The 27,964-nt window shown below is 29.6% G+C and overlaps 1 long non-coding RNA gene across 3 annotated transcripts in view; it reads right to left on the bottom strand.

Annotated features, from left to right (window-relative positions):
* LOC148311356 (uncharacterized) overlaps nt 1–16,564 on the bottom strand; it is a 41,899-nt gene extending 25,335 nt beyond the window's left edge. For 2 of the 3 annotated variants that reach the window (XR_015837273.1, XR_015837275.1), the window contains exon 1: nt 16,217–16,564. This is a non-coding gene — a long non-coding RNA (uncharacterized LOC148311356). The remainder of the gene's footprint in view (nt 1–16,216) is intronic. The other variant, XR_015837274.1, reaches the window with a different exon arrangement.
* Between the last annotated feature and the right edge of the window lie 11,400 nt (nt 16,565–27,964).

Genomic DNA, 27,964 nt, shown 5'->3' with positions numbered 1-27,964 from the left:
AAACTCCCCAGGGGGCTATGACTCCGAAAGCATGGAATATAAAATAATTAAATAAAATTTGTTGACAAGTCGACGCATACATATTTTCCCAAATAAATAATTATCATCTCTATGTCACTTTGTAGTTATACATAAAATATTTTTTAAAAAAAAACCTAAAAATTCTTTGAACGAAAAAAAAATTATAAAAGGCATCAAATTAATATTTTGTTTTCAAAGGTAGTGTATATTTATTTCGTTCTTTTATTAGATTTTTCAGTATTTTCAATCAAACATCAATAAAAAATAGATTACCAGGTCAGATAGCGTATGGCTCCACGTTTGAGGCTTAGTGATTAATTCGAATTGACAATATTTATTGATTACGTGCCATATGTTTTAAATGTTGATATTCGATCTTAAAGTTTAGTTTAAAATAAATATATAAAATGTATGAAAAAACTCTTACCCACACTCTTTCATCTACTCGATTTTAAAATTGAAAAAACGTTTAAAAAATCACTATGAAGATCGCAACCATTTCATTAATATATTACTTCTCGAGAGGTTAACAACAAATCTTAAAAAAATAACAGTAATATAGTAATAAATCGTAATTATAATAAATGAAAACTGAATAATTCCTTTGTACAGTAATACATTCAATTCGATAGGAGATTGTCGTGTTATGTTTTAACATTGCGTTTGCACCCAATGGCTCATTTGCCGAGCGCGTAATTTCTGTGGATCAAGTGCAGAGTGATTAGTTTCCCCGGCAACGGCCAATTATATTCGAATTTCCTTGTCACAACGTGTCTCTGATTGATTTAGTATTCAAGTGCTCAGCAAATGTATGGAAAATCAATACCTTCATGACACTCTACAAACCTTCACGCAAATTATTCGGGTGTGTGCAATCTCCGATGATAACCGAAGCCTCCATTCCACCGTACTCCCGTATTGCACCACTAAAGGTTTAATTATATCTGATTATACAGTGTGTTTATAATATCAATCAATTAAATAATTTCTTGAATGTTTTTCGCAGATACTTTGTGGCACATTTTATAAACTTTATAAAATAAAACAACTTTGTTTCAATGTTTTAGAATTAGTACATAAACCGTGATGTTAACAAGGTTCTTGTCGAAACCGGTTGGAGAAAAAGTGTACCAATAAAAAAGTGGTTAAAAACAAAGTTGTTTTATTTTTTAAAGTAATAAAATAATTTAACTTTTATATATTTTTACAAAAATGTTGTATTAGTAGTATTAGTACCACTCACCGAGATTTTTATGTCTACCTGTTAGTGACGTATCCGTAGACGTAGACGTACCGTCAGCACAAACACTACAAAAGCATGCAAACAGTACTTCTACCTGTCACCACCATAGCACTATTCACACACTTAAAACTACACAAAATGTTTAAAATAATTACTCATTTGGCCGTTGTTTTCAAAAATATATTGAATAAAAGTAAAGAAGTTAAGTAATTCAATAAAATTACAATCGTTGAAGGATACACAAAATTTTATAGTATATTATACAGTGATTAATTATAATAATTTCGTCAAAAATGTGTTACGTCATATTTTTCATCGAAATATATCGTTCAAATAATATTATTGGAAACGCTACAATAAAACTTGCTGTTTAGCTTTAGAGAGATGTGATGAATAAAAAAGCTTCAAACGAAATGACACTTTTTAAAAATAAAGACAAATCATTAAAAATATCTTGTTTTCTATGAAAATATGTATATTCAAGAAGTTGTTAGAAGTACATTTATTTCATTGTATTTTATTATAAAATACATACATAAGTTAAAAATAGAACTAAAATAATATATTATAATAATCCTGTACATTCATGAAATACAATATAATTTTTTTTTTCATTTATTTACGTAATCATTTTTTTTCTATTTTAAGGAATAACCCGCAAAGCCTATACTTTTTTAGGATTATCTGCAGGTAGAATAGTAAAGATAGTAAGTAAGTTAAATGCAAAAATAAAAACACCCAGACCAATCAAACGTAAATATTTCTTGAATTTATTTTGCAATAGGTGGTAATCGAACCCGCGACGTCAGTTACGCAGTCAAGGATCTATTTATAATATTAGTAAGATACTCTTAATTGTATTTTTTTGCCAGATTTCGTTTTCTCATTTTAAAATGTAATATTGGTTTTATGAGATGAATATTTTGAAGCGTTATAGAGGATCATTTTTCGTAAATAAAATAAGCATAAAAAGTGGGGTCAAAACTCGGGCGTTTTATAAATATGACCCTTTTAAGGTCAAAGTTCAACCAATACTCGGTACAACAGTTTACAACTACTATATCGAAATTTATAAATCTAATCGAAATTGAGGTCTAACCTAGTTTTTTAATAATTAATTTAAATAAATTTGACACTTATTTTGCGTTTTTTTTAACACAAAATAAAATGATTTTCCGTAAATTTATTTTCGTAAAAATTTTGTTTCGTTATTTAAATAATAATCAGATTTTTACTACACCCTTTTTTTTACAAACATTTTATTAAATTCCAACTGTACAAAATTAAATAAAGTATACTATGGAAATTATTGATTCCTGACACCAACAGTAACATAATACGGAAATCCATTAAAATTGTGACGTCAGTAATATCCCAATCTTTGTTAAGATGTCACTTATTATCTGTAAAAAAACACTAGAATTTCTAATTCTTTTCGGCAGGGTTTTTTTTCATGTAACGCGGTGGAACGGCGTTCTGGAATATTTTTTCATGGATATTTTTTAAAATCAATTAGACGAAACAATGTTTTATAAAATACGTCAAAATGATAATATATTGTATTTGAATGAATATTTAAATCATATTTGAATATACCTTTTTTATAGTAAAAAGCTTGACATGAAGTGAGTTCTGGGACCTTTATTGTTTAAAAAAAACTCTGCTTTTCGGTATTATTAACATCCTGGCAATACTGATCGACTGTTTCAAAATGCCAAATTCTACCAAATTTGCTTTTCTGCTGACAAAATAACACAATGTAATTTTTTTCCAAAACATTGGTTATCCAACGTGTTGGAAAAACGTCTATTATTATCTATTGATCTGATTCGACTATAAATCGTCTGTTTATAAATATTTTAGACTCTTTTGTTAGTAAAAAAGCACAGTTTTTTTTCATCATTAAATATTTACCCGTTTAGATTTATTATTTTATTTTGGGTAACCCCCTAACCCTTATCCGCACCCCAATGGTGCATAGGGCACTGCATAATATAAACGCAGTATTATCTTGATCGTAAACACATGAAGGAAAGGCGATCAGCCCTCCGCTTCAGGTATCAGTCCAATATAATATTGAATAAATATAGGAGTGAAAAAATCACTTATATTTATTTGACCCCCCCTGGGAATCGAACCCGGGACCTCCAGAATGGTAGCCGAGTGTGCTGACCATTACACTACGGAGGTTATGCAATTTTTTCAATTCAGTAAATTAAAATATTATAATTGTAATTACTATTAGAGTACGTATATGTGTATTTAAAAATATAATGTAATAAATAGATTTGTTATATACAATACTTGAAATGAAAATATACTGGTTTCTCTTTCCTTTTCACATATGGCAGTTATGTCCTTCAACACGAACAACATTATTTTTCGCAATATTTTGAGTGTGTGTAAATCTTTATTCACAAATCTGGGTCTGTTCACTTGAGTTATTTATATTGACATGGAAGTCTAGGTATTTACAGTGCTTACTGTGTTCGTATTATACACGTGTAACATTCACCATCCATTCATGATTGACAACCACACTACTCAAATTTCGGGAGTTGAGTGTGACACGTGTATAAATAAAGTGATTAATTATATACACAAAACTCCATTTTCTTCTATGTTGAGATATCAATGCTTAATTTTTGCTACCCGTATCCCATCAATATTTAACTTCTGGATTTGAATATTTGTTTGGACATATGAATCGGGGGTCCGTTGACCTCGGCTCCATATATTTAATGATGAAGTAAACAGCGAGTCAATGCGATGAGGTGTCCTATGCACTATCTGAGTGTGGATAGGTTTTAAAGAATAAACTAGATAATATCGGAATAAGAAATGTATACAGGGTTATTGGTGACTCGATCAGAAAATTTAAGAATAACAATGTAGTTAAAATTAGTTTTTAATGTGTTATTCGAATAAAAATAAATGTTTTTTATACTTTTTTGAAAAGCTTATGAAACGATGATTTTTAAAGTAATTTTTACGTTTAATGTCATAGTATTTTTTAAAACTGTATGTATTTTTTTGGCAAGTAACGTAAAAAATATTATTGAAATGAAAAACAGTATTAGTGGTAGTAATCAAATTAAGACTTAAAATCAGTGTTTGATTTAAAAATTTAATATATAAATTAAAATGGAGTTCTACAAATTAAACGTCAAATCTCTAAACACAATAATGTATTTCAACGGATCGAATGTATTTTAATTGAGCGTATCAAAATACAAGGGGAGCTATGGCGTTCTACGATATTAAATATCTTCACGTTCATTTGTGAAGACTAGGTTAGGTTAGTGGTATGTGAATATGAACATTTTATCAAGATTTTTTCTTAATTTTCCACTCCGTCAGCCACCACGTGTTCAATGGGTAATGAAATTAGCTTGAGGCCAAATTATATGTACTTAATCCTAATGTATAAAGCCTTCTATCGTTTTAAAAGGCTTTGAGGCAAAGGGTGTAGGTTTCCATTTATCCTTTAATCGCCACCCCTGAGATGAGGAGAGAAAATACCAAACGTTAACAACACACATTCATACGTAATTATGTACCTCCTTTCATCAAATTTACGTTATTTTTAAAACCATATACCGTAGACGGTATACGTAACATGCTGTAGATATTTTTTACGTTCTATACCTATATTTTTAGAAAGCTATGTGTCTTAAATTTGTAGGCATTTGCAATATTTTGAGTGTTTCCTAATACTTGTCATAAATTAAGGATCATCTCCATTAGTGGTTGACATCTCAAATCTCAACATACATGAAGAAGAATATGGAGATCTGGGTATTTACAGCGCTGTTATAGGCTGGTTTAGTTATCACTTTACACACGGGCAACATTCATAAATTCTACCCATGATTGACAACCACACTACATAAAAAAAAAAATTTTTAGATATATTCATCAATCTCGTGAAACAGAATATGTGAGTTCACAATAGCCTTATGTTGGATGTATTGTAGCTAAATAAAAAAAAATCATGTTTTCAGGCGGGTGTTAATTATGTGAATATAAACCAGAATTCGGACCGTGCATACAAATAAAAAGAGTTTCTGCTTGATAAAAGCTTTCATTATAGACATTATTGATAGGTAAAATGTCCTTGCTTATTTGCTTCGGTTACGATTAATTTGTTATCCTGATATCTTGGAGGACATAAAATAATATACATGTATGCACCGAACAATTGCATAAGAGCCAGGCAACACAGACAATTCATTATTCCTCAGTTCAGAACCATTTTGTTATTGGTAATATCCGTCTAGATAGATGATTAGCGTGTTTGGCTATCGTGTTGGAAGCCCTAGTTTCGATTCCTACGGTGGGTAAAAAAATACTATTTTTCTTCTATGTAATATTTATTTTATATTACCTGAAGCACAGGATCGAATACCTTGCCTTTTTGTAAGTAACTATTTAAAAAAAATCATTAATGTATTACTTAGTAAATACCACTGTTTTTATCTACTGTGACACGTGTTTCGATGCATTCCGCATCATTTTTAAACAGAAAATGATGCGAAATGCATCGAAACACATATCACAGAAGATTTTAAAAAAGTGTTATTTACTAAGTAATACATTAATTAAAAATGGATAGATTTACGACAAAGTGACTGCCGAATCAATTAATTAAACTATTAAAACAACACTTCACCAATAAAATGCAATGCCCTTTGCACCATTGTTTACGAATAAGAGTTAGAAGAAGAATTATTGTTTGGAGAACGATTAATCTGTTGAACAGCCGATCAAGAGAGGTGGATCTTTTTTATTCAGGATTTACTATTTTATTTTTCTTTCAATTAAATTTTCTTGGTAGTCATATTTAGAAACGATTTTTTTATTCCACATTCTTTTCGAGGGTTGCCCGCTGATCCAGGCTTTAAATTAATATTTTCAGATATTATTTACTGAAAGTAAATAGAGCTTTAAAGCAATGTGCTCGTTGTAAGAAAGCTGCAAGTTTTTGTATTATCAGCAACGTGGCGCGTAAATTGGCTCCGTCAATTCATTCAGTTTATGACAGACTAAAGACCCCTGGACCCATCAAAACTTTCATACTTTGATAGCCTTCGCTCCCGTCAAGAGCCATTAAACCAACTTTCTCCCTTTTCACAATTTCGCGCTAACTTTTGACATAATATTATATACTTGTTTCTCCATTTTATTCCTTTGACTTGAGTAATTTTTATTATAGTACAACATTTTTAGTGTGTTCAGTACGTGTTCACAAAATCGGGATTATCTCCAATCACAGGAGTTATTTTCATTTTATTTTATGAAAATAACTCCTGTAATTGGAGATAATTCAGATTTTGAGAACAAGTATTTGGACACAATAAAAATGTTGTAAATAAATTATCTGGACAAATTAGAAGCTTAAATAATAAAAATGAAAATGATATTTTCTGGCGTTTCTCTTGTGTGTGATTATAATCCAGGATTCGGACCTCACACACTAATTAAAGAGTTTTTGCTCAATAAGAAGCTTATTTTCATCTCACCAATATATGTCTCTAGTGAAGTTCTAGTAATTCAAGAACAATGTTTCAAAATTGGTTCATATATATAGAACTTCCAAGAATTTGAGTAGTGTGGTTGTCAATAATGGGTAGAATTAGTGAATGTTACACGTGTGTAAAGTGATCACTTAAACCAGCCTATGACGGTCGTCAGCCCCATAAATGCCCAGACCTCCATATTCTTCTTCATCTTTGATGAGATGTTAAAAAAAATGTAGTACACGAGATATCTGTACAGTTTGGGTAAATGGCCTTAAAAAGTTGTAAATAATATAACCAGGGCTTTTTTCCATTAACTTATTGATTTGGCGTTTAATTTGTAGAACTCCATTTTAATTTATGTATTCATTTTTAAATCAAACACAGATTTTTTGAGTCTGCTAAGTTTTTCTATGTAACGCGGTGGAACGGTGTTCCGGCACCTTTTATAAATAAAAAAAATCTAAATTAATTTGACGAAACGATGTTTACGCTTACGTAATTACAATTTGTATGTATATAATTCATCAAAATGATATAATATGATATTGCTATGAATATTTCAATTATATTTGACTTTTTTTTTTAGTAAAATGCTTGACATGATGTGAGTTCCGGGACCTTTTTCGTTTTAAAAAAGGTTAAATGAATATTACATATATGCTAAACTACATATGTGTATTTTGAAATGTAATCTGGACTTAATGGAGTAATTATATGAATAATCTTATTACCATCATTTGAATTTCACCAAAAAGTTTTTGGTTTATAAAGTTCAATCAAGAATTTTGTGTTTTAATTAATGCCTAAGGCGCCGCACTTTAATTTTGATGATTCAAAAGTTCTTTATTAGGTAAATGGGATAAGTTAGTGGACCGAATTTATTTAGAGCTAAGTCACATTTTCTCTGGAATAATTATTAACTTCTGACAAAATACTCGGGAATAGAAGTAGACTCACGCCCCGGTAACAGGAATACCATATCGATTGGAGGGTGTTCTCTCGTTTTGGATACTTCGATCTATCATTTTGGCTGTAAAGTCATATTTTGTTGGTGTCTAAGCTTTTGCAACTAAGAATTTTCGCAATACAATTACACATAGAATATAGCCATAAGAAATATATTCCGTCTACAGTACACCACTCATGTAGAGGACATTTATTTGAGGAATAATACAATACCTTTATATCAGTGATTGCCACACGGTAGCTCGTAAGCTACCGGTAGCTTGCCGAATCTTTTTCGGTAGCTCGCGTAGGATATTACATTTGCCCAGTAAATTTTATTAATATGTTTATTTTTAATCACACCTATTTTCAATTATTTAATTTTAAGTACGCATTTAATGTTTAATTATTAATCTAATGCTTTAAACTTATATAAAAATGTAATGCATGGTACGACAAGGACCGATGATAAAAAACTATATAGAGTGAATTTGTTTAAGACAAGATTAATTTCAGAAAGTAGCTCACATCCTTATTGAGTTTGGAGACCACTGCTTTAGATATTCTTCATGCATATGATGTCATGAAAATAATGGTTTTATAAAAAACGACTCACCTACATAAAGCCGATTTTCAACAGAGAAATTTATCTACATAAAACACAAGCGGACAATAAAAAAATCAGATGGTGCTGATACGTACAATTCGGTTTGGAGTAAGATCAAAGAATAAGCGATTCCACCTGCTGCTTGCAGTATTAAAATAAAAAATAAATTCAAATCAAATTGTCGGGTTGTGGTCCCGTGGTTAGTGTCGCGGAATCTTGAGTCAGAGTTTCTGGGTTCGAAACCACTATACCACAATTTGATACCTATTTTCAATAATGAGCCTCCTAAGCTGACAAAAATAATATGAAATTGAAGTATTTTTGTAAAGAATGAAAAAAAAAATCTCTTTAATTTTTTTTTATTTATTATTAAAAATCTATTGTGCCACGTGTTTGTTTAAAATAGTGGTATTTACCAATTAAAACATTTATAATGGACATATATTATCAATAATCGAAATTTTTTAAGTAGGTACGTCATTTAAAAAAATAGTTATTGTTTAGGTACTTTTCTTCTTCTATTTATTAAACCATAAACATACATCTTTCTTTACTTTCTTATTGATTTTGGTTTAAATGTTATAGATGTGATATATTCATACACATATTCATATTGAATATGGATATTTATTCTTCTATTTAAATTTATTGTTTTACCTATTCTCAAACATTTCTTAGTTACTTTTACCTCTTACTCAATTCATTTGTTATTTTGAATATATTTTTCAAATTCAAATTCTTAGTATAATATACCATAGACGCAACATGCACTTAACCGCGCTTTTGCTTTATTTACTTTGTATTACATTTGATCCCGGTTTTATTTACGTTTCTATCCTACCGTACTTCAATCGTACTTTTAACCCAATTCTCGTTTTATTTGCCCCTATTCTATACTTTATAGGTACCTAATACGTAAGTAAAAAGGTTCTCAAAATGAGTTATTCCTACCACACAAATTTCAATAACAAAAGTAGCAATATGTATGTTAAATGTTGTTTACATAACGAAAATATTTTTTTAAACAAACATTTATCGACTAATCGATTTTAAAAAAAATCAATGGACGGATGAATACTTAATCTGAAATTTACAAAGATAATTTATTAATTACGTTATAGATTTTTAAAATCCATTAATCGATCATTTTCAGACGGGAGGAATATCTAATTTAACATACTCAACCTATAAAGGATTGTATGAGACTCGTTTTGTGTTAATAACAGCCGATATAATCAATTATTTTATTCATGATTTTCTTCTTCAAAATTCGCCATCGTAAAAACGTTGTTTTCGTACGTTGGCAATGAATGACGTCACAGACACGAATCCACACTACTACTATTACAGCTCTATAAAGCAGATACATAAGAGGATACGCCCCATAACACACCCGATGGGTGACGTATAGCGGTGCCCGTTTTTCGTTTTATTCAAATATATAATGTTTAAACCTTCATATCTCCCTTATTTATGTACAGATTTCAACAAGAATCATACCTATGGTCTTGTGATTTTTTATATTAATTTATAAATCTATAATAACACATTGCGAGAAAAATCCATTTGGCATTATTGCATTTTTTAAATTTTTAAATTGAAAAAAAAATTTTTGTTAATATTTTCAAAGAATACAAAAACTATCGGATAATAATTATTGATATCATATTATGGTTCATTTACATCTGATTTTTTTCTACCCACTTGAAGCAAGTAATCGGATCCACCCGCTTGAAGCTTTATTAATAAAGACTTTGGCAAGTCATAAAAATAATAACGTCTTTTCAAATTAATCCTAAGATCATTTTCTCAACGACCAGGAAACCTGGCCAATAATGAGCGAAATCAGACATTAAAAAAATGATTTATTATTTTATATTATAAATAGATACTTAAATTAAAATTTAAATCGTGCGTAGTAATAATACCATAATCTTTTTTTAAATGAATTACCCGCAAAGCTTCTGTTTTAAATGCTTGTCTGCAGGTTGGATAGTAAGGATAGGTAAGGTAAATGTGAAAAATACATTACAAACACCCGGATCAATTGAAAATTAATTTATCTTGAATTCATTTTGCATTTGGCGGGAATCAAACCCGCGACGCCAGTTTCGCAGTCGAACGCCTACCCAACTACGCAACGATGGCGCCTGCCTAAAATCTACAATATTATTATCATAATTATAGTGATTAGAAGAACGACTTTATTAAAGAATAATGTTTACACTAAATAGCAGGTAAAACCGAATTAATACATTAATTAATAGGTGGGGTCGTATAAACTGTCTAAGAGCACTTTTAAAAAAACTGCCTTATCATTATTTTTAAAATATTTGGTGATATATTTATATGTAATGGAGCGTCCGTAAACGTTTGAAATAAGAATAGTTATAATTATGTTTTTAACTTGTTTTGAAATGGAGTTTAATTTATGGAATACGTATATATATATATATATATATATATATATATATATATATATATATATATATATATATATATATATATATATATATATATATATAAGGGCAGGCAGAAAAAATGCAATACCAATCGTCAATGATACTATTACCAACTACATTCGTCTCATAAATGTTTTACAGTTCTATCTTCACTCATTCGACTCACGTGCCCAAACCATCTCAACATTAAGTAACTTCTTAATTTTGCTTATCTCATCCTTGCATTCTTTCCATATTTCACCATTCGAACATATATTTTCGTGTTTTCGAAAGTAGACCTCCTATTTTCGAGAAAAACATGCCACGATCAGGTATGCTAAATACTTGAAAGTGGTCAGGTTAGAAGTCGTAACATTCGGCGGGTATGTATGAGGAGATGCATGAACGTAGAAGAGGCGAATAATGTTTGCAAAGACAGAGTGGTGTGGCGTTCTATTCTCTCTGCCTACCCCTGCGGGGAAGCGGCGTGAGGTTTGTTAGTTTGTTAGTTAGTTAGACCTAGTATTTTGACTGCATTTAGTCTACTTTAATCCTACTTTAGCCAACTTCATGCTTAACTTTCATACATTGGATGCATCAATTACTATCGTTAAAAAATATAAGTTCTCCCTTCCTGCAAATTCAATTTTTTATACCATACCCTTACCTTTTTACTTCCTTCCTTACACACACACTCTCCCACTCTTTTTTTATCTCTTAATGTTTTAATAATTATTATAACATAAATGTGGAATTGTATAATTGGCTTTATTTTCATTAGTGTAAATATTATTGTTAATGTAACTATTTTTCAATATATCCTTTTTTAATGTAAAGCTGTACAATTCCCGAACGAATAAAGTAAAAAATATATATATTATTTTCCTTCCATGCAAAGGAGTTGGAAAAGACTCTTTATGGTGCTATATATCTCTCGTAGGCCAACTTCGTGTATTCAACGTTATTATGTGCCACCTGTATTTTATTTGTAATAAAATGAATATATTACTTGCGAATCTTCAACTGTTAGATCGTGGAAGGATTAAATTTATTAACTGTAATAACATTGTCGCATTTAACCGATATACCCACACCATAATGTTCTGTCTAGACTGGAAATGTAATTAAACGTACCTACTCGAATTGAATTCAGCCCTCGTCAGCTTATAATCAACCTTAAAATAATAGACATACGGGAATAAGTAATGAGTAGAAGCACTGTATCTTAAGAATATGTTCGTAATTTCACAGAATTTTAGTAAGACTGTTTTCATTAATTCCTTAAACACGTGCTAACACTTTATGTGAAGGAAAATTTCAGTAATTTCGGAATCTAAACAAGGTTCACAAGATATATCTATTACCGACTGTTTTGATAACCTGTTCTTCTGTGCTTGACAAAGCACTGGCTTTAGTATATAATGTACACTATCATACCTATATGATACAACTAACTACCTAAATCTTAGCAAATATTTAGGGATATATATATATATATATATATATATATATATATATATATATATATATATATCCCTAAATATATATATTATATATATATATATATATATATATATATATATATATATATATATATATATATATATATATATATATATATATATATATATATATATATATATATATATATATATATATATATATACATATACATATACATATATATATTCTCCTTCTTCTATCCCTAATCCGCACCCGATAGTGCATAGGGTACTGCACCGTATTGACGCAGTGTTATCTTGATCGTTACTAACATGAAGGTGAGGTGATCACTGCAGCGCTCCAGGGACCAGCCCAGTGTAATGTTAAGGACATATTAAAATGTAAAATCACAGTATTTATTATTTATTTTTACTCCCCCTAGGAACCGAACCCGGGACCTCCAGCACGATAGTTAAACACTCTAGCCATTACATCACGGTAGCGGACAATGTCCATATGTTTGTGCCCGCAAAACTAGTAGTAAAAATAGCGGGTAGATTGACAAGAATTTTATATTAATATTACAAAAGCAGCTCTACGCTGAATCAGATAAATAAAGGTTGTCTTTAGAAACGAAAAGGTTTCTCAACCCTGATCTAAACTATAGTAGCCAAGATACCCTAAAGAAACTTGGTTGGGTAGAGCTAAGGATAATGCTCGTACTCTCCCGTGTTAAGATATCACAGAAACTTCTTTTGGACTTTCCCTATCGTAAGACAGTACTTTAGCTCATCTGCCCCCCAAATTATAGAGCCACTTTAGAGTGTTCTTCGCACCGAACGGTTATAAAGAGTTCACCACAAGGTTGTTTTCAAGAACTATATATAAAAGGATAAGGTAGATTCATCGCACTTGCTTGTGCAATTTATATATAAAATGTGTGAAGAAATGTATATCTAATCAAGTAATCGAAAACATTTTGAGTGTGTCCAAATACTTGTTCACAAAATCTGGACTATCTCCAATTACAGGAGTTATTTTCATAATGTTTTATGGAAATAACTCCTATAATTCGAGATAATCCAGATTTTGTGAACACGTATTTGGACACACTCAAAATGTTGTAAATGAATTTTCTGGTCAAATTATAAGCTTAAATAATAAAAATGAAAATGATATTTTCTGACGTTTCTCATGGGCGTGATTATAATCCAGGATTCGGACCTCACATACTAATAAAAGAGTTTCTGCCCAGTAAAAAGCTTGTTTTCAACTCACCAATAGATGTCTTTAGTGAAGTTCTAGTGATTCAAGAACAACGTTTCAAAATTGGTTCATATATATAGAACTTCCGAGATTTTGAGTAGTGTGGTTGTCAATAATGGGTAGAATTGGTGAATGTTACACACGTGTAAAGTGATCACTTAAACCAGCCTATGACGGTCGTCAGCCCCGTAAATGCCCAGACTTCATATTCTTCTTCATCTTTTATTAGATGTCAACAAATAAGTAATCTAAACATGTAAGGTGTGGAGTTGTGGTCCTGTGGTTAGTGTCGCGTACTCTTGAGTCAGAGTTTCTCGGTTCGAACCCACTCCACCACAATTTGATACTCATTTCTAAAAATGATCCGTTTAGGCTTACAGAAATAGTATGAAATTGAAGTATTTTTGTAAAAAAAAAAAAAACACAAATATTTCTCTTAAAAAAGTACATATTTAAATATTTACAAAAACCATATTTATTTTACTATTTTCCAGTTTATTAATGTAAACACGACTAGTTTCGAGAATTACAGATGTTCTCTTCAACAGCTTAAAAAAACAATATGTATATTTACCTGTTGATGAAAACATGTATAGTTCTCTAAACTAATGGTGTTTATAAAAAAATGGTATTAGAAAAGTGTTTTATTTTTATTTAAATCATTATATTCTTCCACAAAATTGATCCTAAATGAAAAAATTATATATCTTTTTAATTAGTAGATAGTACGGTTATAATTTCATCAATTGATTCGGCAGTCACTTTGTGGTAAAATCTATCCATTTTTTAAATAATGTATTACTTAGTAAAAACCACTTTTTCTTAAAATCTACTATGACACGTGTTTCGATGCATCATTTTCAAACACCATAATACATGAATTTAAAAAAAAGTACGGTTATGCTTAACAATTTCCCCAGAACATCGTAAACGCCAATCCATGAAAAATCTGTCTAAATTACAAAGTAAATTATCTGAAAATGTTGAGCATTAGTATTACGAGTCCTCATGACTTACAACTCTTGGATTATTTGAAAATAATTATCCTCAAGTTGGCGCTGACAATGTTCTGCAGGGGAGGGTAGGAAATTATATATCCGTCAGTACTGAAGACTCCATTTTATGAACTCCTAGTGTAAACTTTACGTTTGATGTTGCCTCATTAATAATGAAAAGTAGTACTGAAACTGATAGACACGTTTAGCAATTTACTTTTATAGGCATTCACGTTATCGGCTCGACACAGGCAAACATTTATTTTAGTGCCTATATTTCATAGGCGAAGATTGAATATTACTTTATATGGATATACGTTCGTAGAGAAGATTAAGCTTTCGCAAACGTACTGTTTACTGTGTTTAATACATATTTTTATAGATTAATATCATGTGAAAATAATTTTTTCGATCTTTTTGTTAAGCAAGTAATATGTATTACCAAATGGCGAAATAATATAATTTTGATTAAAATATAGACAAACTGATCAAAAATATAAAAATAATTTAAAAAAAAGGATCGACCAAATGCATAATTTTATCATTTTTAAGATATCTTATTTGAAAATTTTCAAATAGGACTTAAAACTCACTTTTAATTTATTTTTTGAACTAAAGTAATGTTAATAAACAGTACTGTGTGCATATCAAAAAATAATATTTAAAAGAATTTTGGATTATTATTTTTTTGTGAAATTTGCTCCAAATGAAATCAACTTCAACTTTTGATCGTTTTTGATTAATTTTGAATTTGCCAATGAAAATGTTAGCAAATTTTAGCGTAAAATTAGCGTCTGATTGAGACTTTGTATCAATGGTTGATACTGTGAACTTGATTTTTGAACTTTGCACCTATTTTTATATTGAATTATTAAGTTAACCCGTTCAGATCTGTATTATTTCCCCAAAAAAAATTGGGGTGCAATAGTGATAGAGCACATCCAGGCATGTAAAAAAGATTGTTCCTAATAATTGAAAACGATATAAGTATAGTTAATTTTCTTTTATAAATTTTGAAAACCATATTTGGTAAAAAATAATACGAATACTGTAAATTAGTCGTATACAATAAATGCAAATCGGTTCATGACATTATTTATAAAAATATATAATAACATTTACAGTACCAATCAGCAGTTCTGCAGTCACCGCCTTTCACAGTTATGTAATTGCTATCGCCACACCGTCATACGTTTTGTGTTTTCACAAAATATTCCATACTATAAACAGTAAAAAAAGGTTTATCTTACTGATACAGCAAAATTATTTTATAAATAATGGCTATTAGCGTCAGGATTTGGGTACTAAGTTAAAAAGAACGACATTTCTGTAGGGATTAAATTATTTTTCTCATTTTTGCGGTCAGTCAGTTTCGTATAATTTAATATATTTAAAGAAATAAAAACAATAAATATAAAGCACACGGACTGAACGAAAAAATAATCATGGTACTTCAAAATAATAATTTACTTAAATATATTTCTATATTCAGATATTGCAATTTTTTCATAATCAATCAGATTTAGTTATTAATCCTAGTACTGCTTTAAATATAATTTTTATATTAGTATACCTGTATGCGCATTCATTTTTTGTCACCTTATAGGTTAAAATTTTTGAATGTATGTAATATATTTTAAAGGGTATTTTCATAATCATGTATTTAGTAAAGTTTATTACACTTCAAAAAAATATATAACTGGAAGTAAAATTACTAAAAAATATTCACTTACCTAAAACATTGATGTAGTGTTGAAACAGAAACGAGTGAAAAACACAATATTTTAAACATGTTCAAGGTAATTTAGGTAAATGTTTACAAAACACCCAATTTAAAGAGCTAATTGTTAAGATATTTTTAAAACAAACGCCTCAAAACCATTTCCAATCAAACAAACAGAATTTTAACAAAACATTCGATTTCAAAACACAGCATGCGGGAGTGGATTATATTTAAACCGCTGTCGGCCTTAGGGAGTATAACATCGAAACGTGTTTTGTATAACACGAATAAATATATGAAACATACGCGTAGCTATATGAAAATGTACATTTGCAAATCGCTAAGACGTGTATCCGGCGCAGAGGTCAACGGAAAACTGACGCTACGTTGAGAGCGGAGAGAGATCTATGCCAATCTACTGTACTGATCTAAACTTTTCAGCATCTTGCGGGACCTTTCAGGCGCGATTGTCACGTAGATATTTCAGCGACATTAAACAATATTGAAAACGCTTCTCGCTCCGCAGAATTACTCTGAAATATTTCGGACTTAGGGTGATATGTGTCTGGCGACGTAGGCGAAAATAATATCAAAGATTTAGTTAAAGTAATCTCGCTTGTAATAAAATCATTCTTACGTTATCAATACAATATCATACATACATATATTATGGAAGTCATTTGAATTAATCTTTCAGTTTCTTTTTTAAATTAAGATAATATTTTGTTGATAAAGCATTTATGTAATCAATATGTTGCTTACAAAATATTTTTTAATGTAATAGCAGGTTGTTAAATTAACACAATAGGCAAGTTTGTGAACATGAAATTTCTGGATATATATATATATATATATATATATATATATATATATATATATATATATATATATATATATATATATATATATATGTATATATATACATATATATATATATATATATATATATATATATATATATATATATATATATATATATATATATATATATATATATATATATATATATATATATATATATATATATATATATATATATATATATAGAACTTCCTAGAATTTGAGTAGTGTTGTAAAATTTGTGAATGTTACACGTGTGTAAAGTGATAGTGACGTAAGCCCCGTAAATGCCTATACTTCCATATTCTTCTTCATCTACGTTATGATGTCAACAAATGATAATCTTCATATATCCGTTGTGATACCAATACAAATCTGGATACATAAATATTTTTTATTGTAAATGTAACATATGCCTTAAAAATAGAAATCCATTATAGTTTTGCTGACAAAAAACAAATAAATTTATCAGCGATTCGAAAGCTTTCATATATTACTATAACGTTATACCCGACTTGTTATCAAAACAATAAATTAATCATTTCCGCATTTGATCTGCATACGTATGTATTTATATCGAGAATGCTGTGTATGCTTTGTTTGGATTGCTTTTAAGGTTAGTTCATTAAAACTTTGTTTAGAATAGTTTGAATCCCATTGGTAATAGCTAGAAAGGTATTTCGTAGCTAAAACGTCTTACAAAAATGTAACAATGTTACTAAAATGTGAAGGTATTCGTAAAGCTTTTTAGTAAAACGTGTTAAATGTGATTTTTTCTAACTAATAATAAATGAAAATACATAATTTTAATTATACTTTTTACTCAACAAATACCACTGTGTGAAAAAGTGGAGTTTACCATGTAAAATTTAAATTATAATGTTTAGATATTACCAGAAATATCTCGGTATTACCATGCCGCTTATGGTAGATTGACGATGAGTAACAAAATAGGAATACAACATTTTGAGTGTGTCCAAATACTACGCTATTCAAAAGCTTCTTTACATCTCACCAATAGATGTCTCTAGTGAAGTTCTAGTGATTCGATAACAGTTTCTAAATTGATTCATATATATAGAACTTCCATGAATATGAGTAGTGAATATATATATATATATATATATATATATATATATGTATATATATATATATATATATATATATATATATATATATATATATATATATATATATATATATATATATATATATATATATATATATATGTATGCAAAACTTATAATTTTGCATAAGCTTTCAACTACCGACGCTTCTCAATTTACCGTCTCAATCTCTTTGAGACGAGATTTATCCAAAGCTAATAGAAGTTTATTGCGAATTTCTGAATATATACAACATTATTATTGGAAAATGAAATGGTGAGATCCGTTCAAATTTGTTCATTATTTTGTTGTTTGGAAAATTAATTGTTTCAAAATTAGTTTCATGGAAATATTTAATTTTGTAGATAACGGTTTAACGATTTTATAAGTTGTTATCAGAATATTATATTAATATTTGAATCAGTAGTCAAAGAATTCACATTATTATTAAGATTCAAGTCTTTGATAACTTGTTTTTTGTTCATATTATACATATGTACACGTTATTGCAAAATACTTATCAGTAAAATATCATAAAACTCGTTATTATCTCAAAAAGGGGCGTTTTTATTTTTAATGTTCATGTTTATTCTCACAAAATGTTTACTTGAAATTTGAATCTCGTGCAAGAACAATAGATTACAGGCAATATGAGGAAAAGACAATGCTTCTCTACTACAAGCAGATTTTGTTGACATTTCTTGTTTTATGTGATTGTAAGTCGCTAAATCTAAACACAGCTCGGATGTGAAAATCCCCATCTAAAGTTCTAAACTAAAGCTTTTGAGAGGGCATAGTGTCGTCCATAAAACGTAAAGCATTGTGTCGTTAACTGGCTATAAATTAATATAAACTGTTTATGAAGCGTATAAAATAAAATAGGTCAACTATGACAAATCATTGCTCATACTCGTAACTCGTAAAATATGCACATAAATATATATTACTTGTTATATTTTAATATGTTTGATACTTCTATAAAGGATAAACGAGTAATGGATGTGCGCGTTTAAGCAATTCAAAGATGTTTCGCATAACCCAGGAAACATTATGGATTCTCCCTCTGTAATCCTTATTCTCCAGTAATTGTAGAATGAGTTTACAACTACCTGCTATTCTGACTGCTACTTTATATTTATGTGTGTATATCATATACCGTATGTATCACCCAAAATTGAGCGATACATACGGCTAATTATCCAAAATTGATCAAATTGCGGTAGATTGGATTCGAGCCTAGAAACACTGGCTGAGAAGAATTTAATATGAGTTTTTTCTTCATTTTCGAAAAAAAACTTATTTTTATGTTATTTTGATGTTTTTTAATACGATGGACTTATCGTAATATACATATTTACATATATGTTATTATTTAACACAAAAAAAATTGACGATTTTTTCGTACTCCATTTTGCAATATCAACTATTATGGTTGTTGAAATTACAAAATAGACTACACATTATTTGTATTTATATGTGTATGCGGATACCAATGAGCCAATAAGATGGTAAAATAAATACCCGTTATCCAAACAGAGAAGAATCAATATCCATTTCTCAATCATAAATAAATGAGATACTAATAAAACGATATTCTCCCCAGTATCCACAATCATTCAGAGGGTTGTTTGCCGTATATTATCTCGTAAATAGTATACCGTTTTACCTCACACATTCCTTAATTAAAATTGAATACCTGGAATAGTTAATATGTACAAATTTAATGTTCCTACAGTTTCATTTAAGGGTTAGACCACCTCTCGATGTGGATATGTAATAAAATATTCAGGATACGATTCAAAAGGCTGAAAGAACTTAATTTATTCACATATTTTAAGGATTTCTGTTGTCCAGGATATTCCTTGTAAAATATATAACGATCCGAAAATACTTTTCGAAAAGCATCCTATCCTTTTATCCAAAGCATTATTCATACAGTATTTCTGATTGTGAGTTTTCTCTTATCAATTTTTTTTATATTTATATGTATAATATTGTTGTCTGCCTTCGTAAAGTATTTTTTTAACCCTTATATGCACCCCAATGGTGCATAGGGTACTGCAATATTCAAATGCAGTGTTATCTTGATCGTTAACACATGAAGGAAAGGTGATCAGCTCTCCACTTCAGATACCATTCCAGGCTAATATAGAAAAATATTGGTATGAAAATAATCACTTATATTTATTTGACCCCCCCCCCTGGGAATCGAACCCGGGACCTCCAGAACGGTAGCCGAGCGTGCTGACCATTATACTACGGAGGCTTGAAAATATACCTACTTTGTAAATTTTATAGCTATAGCGTTTAAAATCTAAATTGAAAACTTGCGCAACATGTTTGGGTGTCTAAATCCTTGTTCACAAATTTGGGTTTCTCCACTTATAAGTGATTTTTTACATTTTGACATCTCAACATAGATGAAGAAGAATATGGAAGTATGTGTATTTACAGGGCTTATGACCTGTCATGAGCTGGTTAAGAGATTACTTTACACACACTTTATCTATACTCCTACGTGGAGGAACCCAGATTTGCGAACAAGGATTTGGACTCACCTAAAATGTTGTGAATATCTGATTTTCATATACATATTAGGACCTCTAAATCTAAGGACTATTTCAATTGCGTACCTACACTTACATTTGGGACTCGATTTATTTTATTTAAAGGAATTTTCTAGAACCCTTTCGGCGTTTGTGCACTACCCGTAATTTTACCGTTCGGCAGTTCGGTTTTAAAAAATGAAAGCGACTACGACAGTTTAGCGTGATCGAATTTACGCGCAACGTTTTAATGCACCGATCAAGGTCCGAAGAAAGATGGACAAAAGCACAAGCCAATCATCGTTTTAAAATTATTTTTTGACATCTCATCAAAGATGAAGAAGAATATGGAAGTCTGGGCATTTACGGGGATGACGACCGTCATAGGCTAAAAATAATAATATGAAAATAACTCCTATAATTGGAGATAATCCAGATTTTGTGAACAAGTATTTGGACACACTCAAAATGTTATCGTTTTAAAACGCTAACTGACGTGCCGGACGGTAAAATTCCGTGTAATTCCGTGTAGTACACAAACGCCCTTTGACGTTTAGACGAGTTAATAGTTCTAGGCTTCCCAAAACCACTTACCTGCCAAAATATCACAGTAGCTTCGGTAAATTATAAATGTCGACAGGTCTGTTGGATTAAGTACTATTCTCCGTTAATATACATAATTTATTACGTTCGGTTGCGTACACCTAAGTAATTTTCAGAATAGATGGGCTTAAGGAAGCCTTGTTTATCAGGGATTGTTATAGTACTCGTACTGTTATATTCACAACATTTATTTCGCCAAGTATCGAAATTCGTCGAAAATAAAAACGAAAATTATTCCACATATTACGGTTTTATTTTATTTATTTGTTTGTCCTTTAGGGAGGGATATTTGATAGCCTGTAACTTATTTTCTTTAAACCTAGGTAATATTTAACGTAATTGTATTTTTTGCTTAAAAACCCGTTTTTGTATTGAGAAAATAAGTTTTTTTTCGAAATGAATACCTATTATTTTTTGACATCTCATCAAAGATGAAGAAGAATATGGAAGTCTGAGCGTTTACGGGGCTGAAGACCGTCATAGGCTGGTTTAAGTGATCACTTTACACACGTGTAACATTCACCAATTCTACCCATTATTGACAACCACACTACTTAAATTCTTGGAAGTTCTGTATATATGAACCAATTTAGAAACCTTGTTCTTGAATCACTAGAACTTCACTAGACAATCCAGATTTTGTGAACAAGTATTTGGACACACTCAAAATGTTGTAAATGAATACCTTTTTATGGTTTTAAAAAGCAAATATTTTTTAACGGTAAGGAGTATTTTTCAGAATATACCTACCTATTTTAGAAGTTTTAAGAATATACCCATTTTTAAGATTTTTTTATAATATACCTATGTTTAAAAGATTTTTTTTTGAATATTAATTGATAAATAAAATTATTTTTTTATCGACTCCTTACCTTTCAATAACTCTTTTCTTTCCAAACCCTTATATTTATTTCGTAGAAAAACTCAATACAAAAACGGTGCTGTGAGCAAAAATTGAATTACGTTAAATGTAACCTGGGTTTAAAGAAAACAAAGTTGTAGGCAACCGATTATTCTGTAAATTTTCTTCTAAAGTAATTAAATTTATTTTATTATTTAAGTCATATTATATGAACCTCCTTCATACTTAGCTAGCTGTACCCAGCCACGCGTTACTGTGGATCAATCTGATTACATGGAATATAAACTAATATAATGCACATTTCTTCTTCTTCTTCTTCTTTTGCACATTTCTATTTGATTTTGAAAAATATTTATTTTTTAAAAAAAAAAAAATAAACAATACGTTTTCTTCAAAATGCAAAAACAACACTTTTTGTCCTGTAGCGGTTAAATATAAAGTTAAAAATACGCTTTTTTTTTCTGGGATATAGTATATTTTCTGGGTATTCCGAAAACATGCACAACTGAAAAATGACGATTTTGGATTTATGACGTTCTTGAAAGGAGTGAGCGATATGTTTAATTTTATAATGCTTGTGAAGCTATCAAAATTTAAAGCTCAATGCGGAAATGCGTGCCGACAGGACTGCGCGTAGCATCATCAATAAATAGGGGGCTGAAATCGTAATGGGCCCTTCGGCCCGCAGCCTTCGCTAAGCCTGTTTAAACTAAGAGTTTATCCAGCCCTGCTTATACTAATACAGATTCACGATTCATACCACCGACCACTGCACGTTACTCGTAACTCTGCCCGCAATAAACATCATAGTAATATGTATTTAGTTCTATTATTCTCCTACTCCTCCGTAAGGACTCCTCCGATTATAGTCCGTCCTTAATATTAAATAAACTTATTATATCAAGTATTAATGCTGCGACTAACCGAATAATAGCATTTATCGAAACTTTATTAAAATAATCGTTACATATCATATCGTGGGTAAACTGGCAAAAAACTCTAAAATCCCTGTTTGAATAATCCCTGTTATTTAAAGCTTTTAGCCTGAATTTTAATCCCTGTTATTTAAAGCTTTTACCCGCTATTAAACTTAAAGTTGAATTTGCTTTTTATGACATTTCAAACTTCTTAGTGTATTTCGCCAGTTTACAGAACGTTGAAAACTCTATAATATGCATCATTTAGACAAAATTGCATATTTTCGAGTTGACATATATCACTAATAATCAAAATTAATCATATTTCTAACTATGCTTTTACTTTAAGCTTCTATTGAATTCAAAATGAATTTGCTCCGTATTTTAGTAATAATCATGTTTACAACAAATCGACTTATTCCGACGAGTTATTTATTCATGTCCGATTATTCGCATCACTAATATGCCTTTAAACTACAGGTGGCCAACCCGCGGCCCGCGGCCATGTATGAAGAATATATTTGTGAGACACGGTTTGATGCATCAACAAAATTTATGCCCTATTTTATTTTGTTCACTATTATAAAAACAGTGAATAATATCCGTTCGCACGCTCTTCAGCATTGCCAATTTAATGCAATCTCGAAAACCAGTTAAGGTGTGCTACTTCAAACTATTAAAATAGATTTAGAAAAATTACGTAAGCGAAAAGAAACTCAAATCTTAAACTGAGTGGTCATTTGTTTTTATTAAAATAAAAATGTTATTGATTTATGTGTCCTAATTAATAATATTGGTTGTTAAAAAATTCTAAATATTTTTGTTGGTTCATTGGATGTTTTCTACTTACTTCTGGTCGTAGTAATGTTTTCTGTCTTCGCAATTACTATGATTTTACTTTCTGATTACCTCCGCATTAAAATTATTTATAATATGTACTTACAAAAAATCAATGTATGAAATTCGTTGTTATGAAAAACTTCTAATGTTTGAATGCGGCCCTTGGGAAAATTTTAAGTCATCTATGCGGCCCGGGATGCTATTTGGGTTGTCCAAGCCTGCTTTATACAATACATACTAATAATATGTATAGAATTTCTAACCCTAATCGTAAATAATGTTATTACGATCACAGTTCGGTTCAGTTTTATAGCACGTACTGTCTGAAGTCTGTACATTAGTTTTGAAATCTGAAACTTTGCAAATAGAGATATTCTCCATTACAAGTTCAAGTTGACTGGCCTCCGACCCACCTAACGAAAATTTCCTATCTTGGGACCCACCTCTTAGCTGTCTTAGAAAAAAGAGGGCATAAATAGCTGAATGAAATATAAAATTTATCACTTCCTATTTTTTTAATTCATGCATACAGTGGCGAGGGCCCACTCAATATGTGCTCGCAACCCGCTGGTGGGTCGCGACCCATAGTGTGGGAAACCATGCTTTAATTATTTAAGTGTTAAAAGTGTAATCAAGACAATATTTAAATAAACTTTTATGCAAGAAGTTTTATTTTTCAATCTTAGTTTATTTTTTATTTGTCTTTTTTTAACGAAACAATGAAGATAAATATTCGTGTTCTTATTAAAACAAATCCATATCAATTCCATACTGTTTTTGTAATCCACAAAATAAAAGAATTATAAAATAAAATAATCTTTTTCAATATTTCATTTATAATATTTAAAAAAAATACTTCGTCTTCTTTTTTAAGAAATTTATTCGCACCGGATTGAGCATAGGGCACTGCCTCATTTCGACGCAGTCTTATCTTAATATTTGATAACATGAAGGCAACTGGTCAACCTTGCATTTAAGGTCCAGGGTGATCACTTATGTATATTGATTTTGACAATCCTGGGTATCGACTCCGGGACCTTCAATAAGGTAGTCCTATGCGCTAACCACCTCACATTATGTTATTGGGGGTTGTAAATTTTAAGGGTAATTAAAAAAAACTTTTAACTCGTGCCTGTTGTTGGCACACAGTATGTGACACTTCTGATAATGCTTACTGACGTTTGGCACAAGATTTGTGACGGTGCGGTACCTAATATTCAAACCTCACTTTCTTCCAAGTTTGTATTTTTTTTGTGCATATTAAGTACTGACATCTACGAAAATAGTCGGAAAAATATACTTTTGTTGAGTTATATGAAAAAATGGGCTATGTTGATTTTGGCGTCCGACAAAATATATGTATCTTGCTCGTAACGTAAGCGCCTTTTAAGTGTGACAGAGACACACAATAAAAATGTTTATTTTTATTCAGAAATTATTCAATTATCAAATTATCAAATCAAATCAAACAAACAATCAATTATCAAATCAAACATGCAACTTTTTTTATATTTAACGGATAAATTATAATCTAAATGGTTTTTTACTTGCTCACATATCGTTATAAAATAGAAATATTAAAATGAAATAAAAGTATTTAAAATAATCAATAAAATATGTAACCCTCGTGGTATAAATGTCATCGGGTTAATAAAATATTCATTTATTTATTCGTCGTATTTACTTAAACACAACTAATATTATTAATTAATTAATTGAAAATTAATTATATATATGGCCGTAAAAAATATTTTTTTAAAAAATCGTTTTTCAATTCAAGTTTTTCAACAAATAAAACCAGTAAATGATATAAAACGTAAACACACAATTTATCTCATTTGATAGAATAGCGCCATCTCATATCACTTACGATCACTAATATAGTTATAATCATCGTCAACAGATGGTACTTCCTTAAAAAGGTAAGTAAACCATTCCAGTATATTATTATCAATTTTGTTCCATAGGTGTCACTAGCATATGCTTAAAAATTTACTGACGTTTTTTTTATATTTTAAAGTTGTACAATATCAAAAGATATAAAACTGAATGAAAAATATCCTACAAAAGGAGAAAGCATAATTAAATAAATAATATTTAACGTGTTTCAAGTCTGCCCTCGTATTTCCTAAAGACAAAAATATATAAATAACCGTATAAAATTGTAGTGATTGTTATTTACACATTGCTATCGTTCTTAACAAAACATAAAAACTAACTAATTATCATGTCGCTTCCTCGAAGGGGTAAGCAGAGAGAATAGAACGCCACACCACTATGTCTTTGCAAATAATCTTCACATTTTCCATATTCATGTATCTTCTTACAATACATACCAGCGGCTTTTTCCGGCTCCTGACCTGACTACTTTCTTACCTTGCCCTTTTGGTTGGATGGAAGATATTGCATCTTAGCAATAAGCCCGCCAATGTAAATATTTTTTTAGAAGTTAAAATAAATTAATAAATTGAAGTATGTAATATTTCAAATGTTCCTGTTTATGCAAAGTTTTCCTCGGTCTTCTCTAATAAAATATATTATCAATCTCTTTTATAAAAATGATAAAATATTTTAATTTATCATTGGGAAAGAGCAGATACATACCGTAGTCACACAGGAGAATGTGACCAAGTGCATTTTTTACAAAAACCTGATCATTGACTATTTGATATTTTACTAGCTTAAAATTGCCCTGAGCAAAACCCTAAAGCGATTTTAAACTTAGAAGTATAATATATTGACTTGTTAAAAATGACTAACTGAATTTACGTTTATTTTCTTGTCAAGCAAAAGTGACTTTAAGGCCCTCCTGAGCATTTAACGTTTTGTTATTTGGTCACTTTCTCCTGTACGACCACGATACTATGTTTGAGTTTGTTCAAATAAATATTTATCATAAACGGACAATGACATCACAAATTGGTACCAACCTATAATCTTCGTTACCAATATTCAAAATGGCAATATTCAATAAGGGTTTATAGCATAAGGTAAAAATATAGGGATAGGATAAGAGAAAATAAACAATCAAGTTCTTGGCACAAAGATATTACTTTATTTTATCAAAAGTAAAAACATATTCATTCTTTTAAATTATAAAATTAAACATGTTGAATAATTAAGGCGTAGCCCGTCGAATAGTTGAGGCATTGCCCATAAATAAAATACCAAATTATTGAATAGCCAAATTATTAATTGAGAAGGCACATAATTACATCGTAAGTCACAAATTTCACGAATGTTTATAATAATAATAATATATTTACAAATCTTGATAACTATAGTAACTGGATTATTTTAGAGATAGGTATACATCGATATGTATCAATTTTAACATTAAGTAGTGAAAATCATTTAAGATCAGATGAATTTATTTTATTTTATTTAAATACATTAATAACTAAATAAATAAATTAGGCTCGTTTGTTTACAAACAAAATAACACATCGTTTTTTGTTATTCTCGTCCTTCTCTTTGATTATTAAATTGTTTCATAAAGTATCAATCTATGATTTTTTTTATTAGAAAAGACACTTCAACGATCGTACAACGTAATTCGTTTGATATGTGAAATTCTTGTTGAAAATTGGTAGAGACTAAAAAAAGTAAATAATCGTAATAAGTAAATTTAAGAATGTTAAATACGCTTTCATACTTTCTGGTAATGAAAAATAATATTTATTAATATAATGGTGTTTTTTCAAAATACATATGTAACACTACCGTCCTTAGTGAAAAGAGAAAATTGAATTCCAATTTTTTTAATGCTGCTGTATTTAAATTATCCTAATTTCCGTTCCAGTGTTGTGGTTAGCGTATTTGGCTACCATGCTGAGTTCAATTCCCAAGGGGGTTCAAAGTATGTATAAATATGAGTGCTTTTCTTCCACTCCAATATTTATTTAATACTTCCCTGAAACGCAGGTATGTATTAATATTAATTCGTATATATATCCCATTTAAAATAATTAAAGTAAGGTTTTGTATTATTATTATTAAAAATTCTCTAAAAGAATATTTTGTTTTTTAAAAGTATGTTGTTTT

The sequence above is a fragment of the Brachycentrus maculatus genome, unplaced genomic scaffold (assembly GCF_059751285.1).
Source record: "Brachycentrus maculatus isolate JH-2025_06_01 unplaced genomic scaffold, ASM5975128v1 h1tg000066l, whole genome shotgun sequence".
Classification (NCBI taxonomy): domain Eukaryota; kingdom Metazoa; phylum Arthropoda; class Insecta; order Trichoptera; family Brachycentridae; genus Brachycentrus; species Brachycentrus maculatus.
Note: the sequence above shows the minus strand (reverse complement) of the source record. Positions and strands in the feature narration are given on the sequence as shown.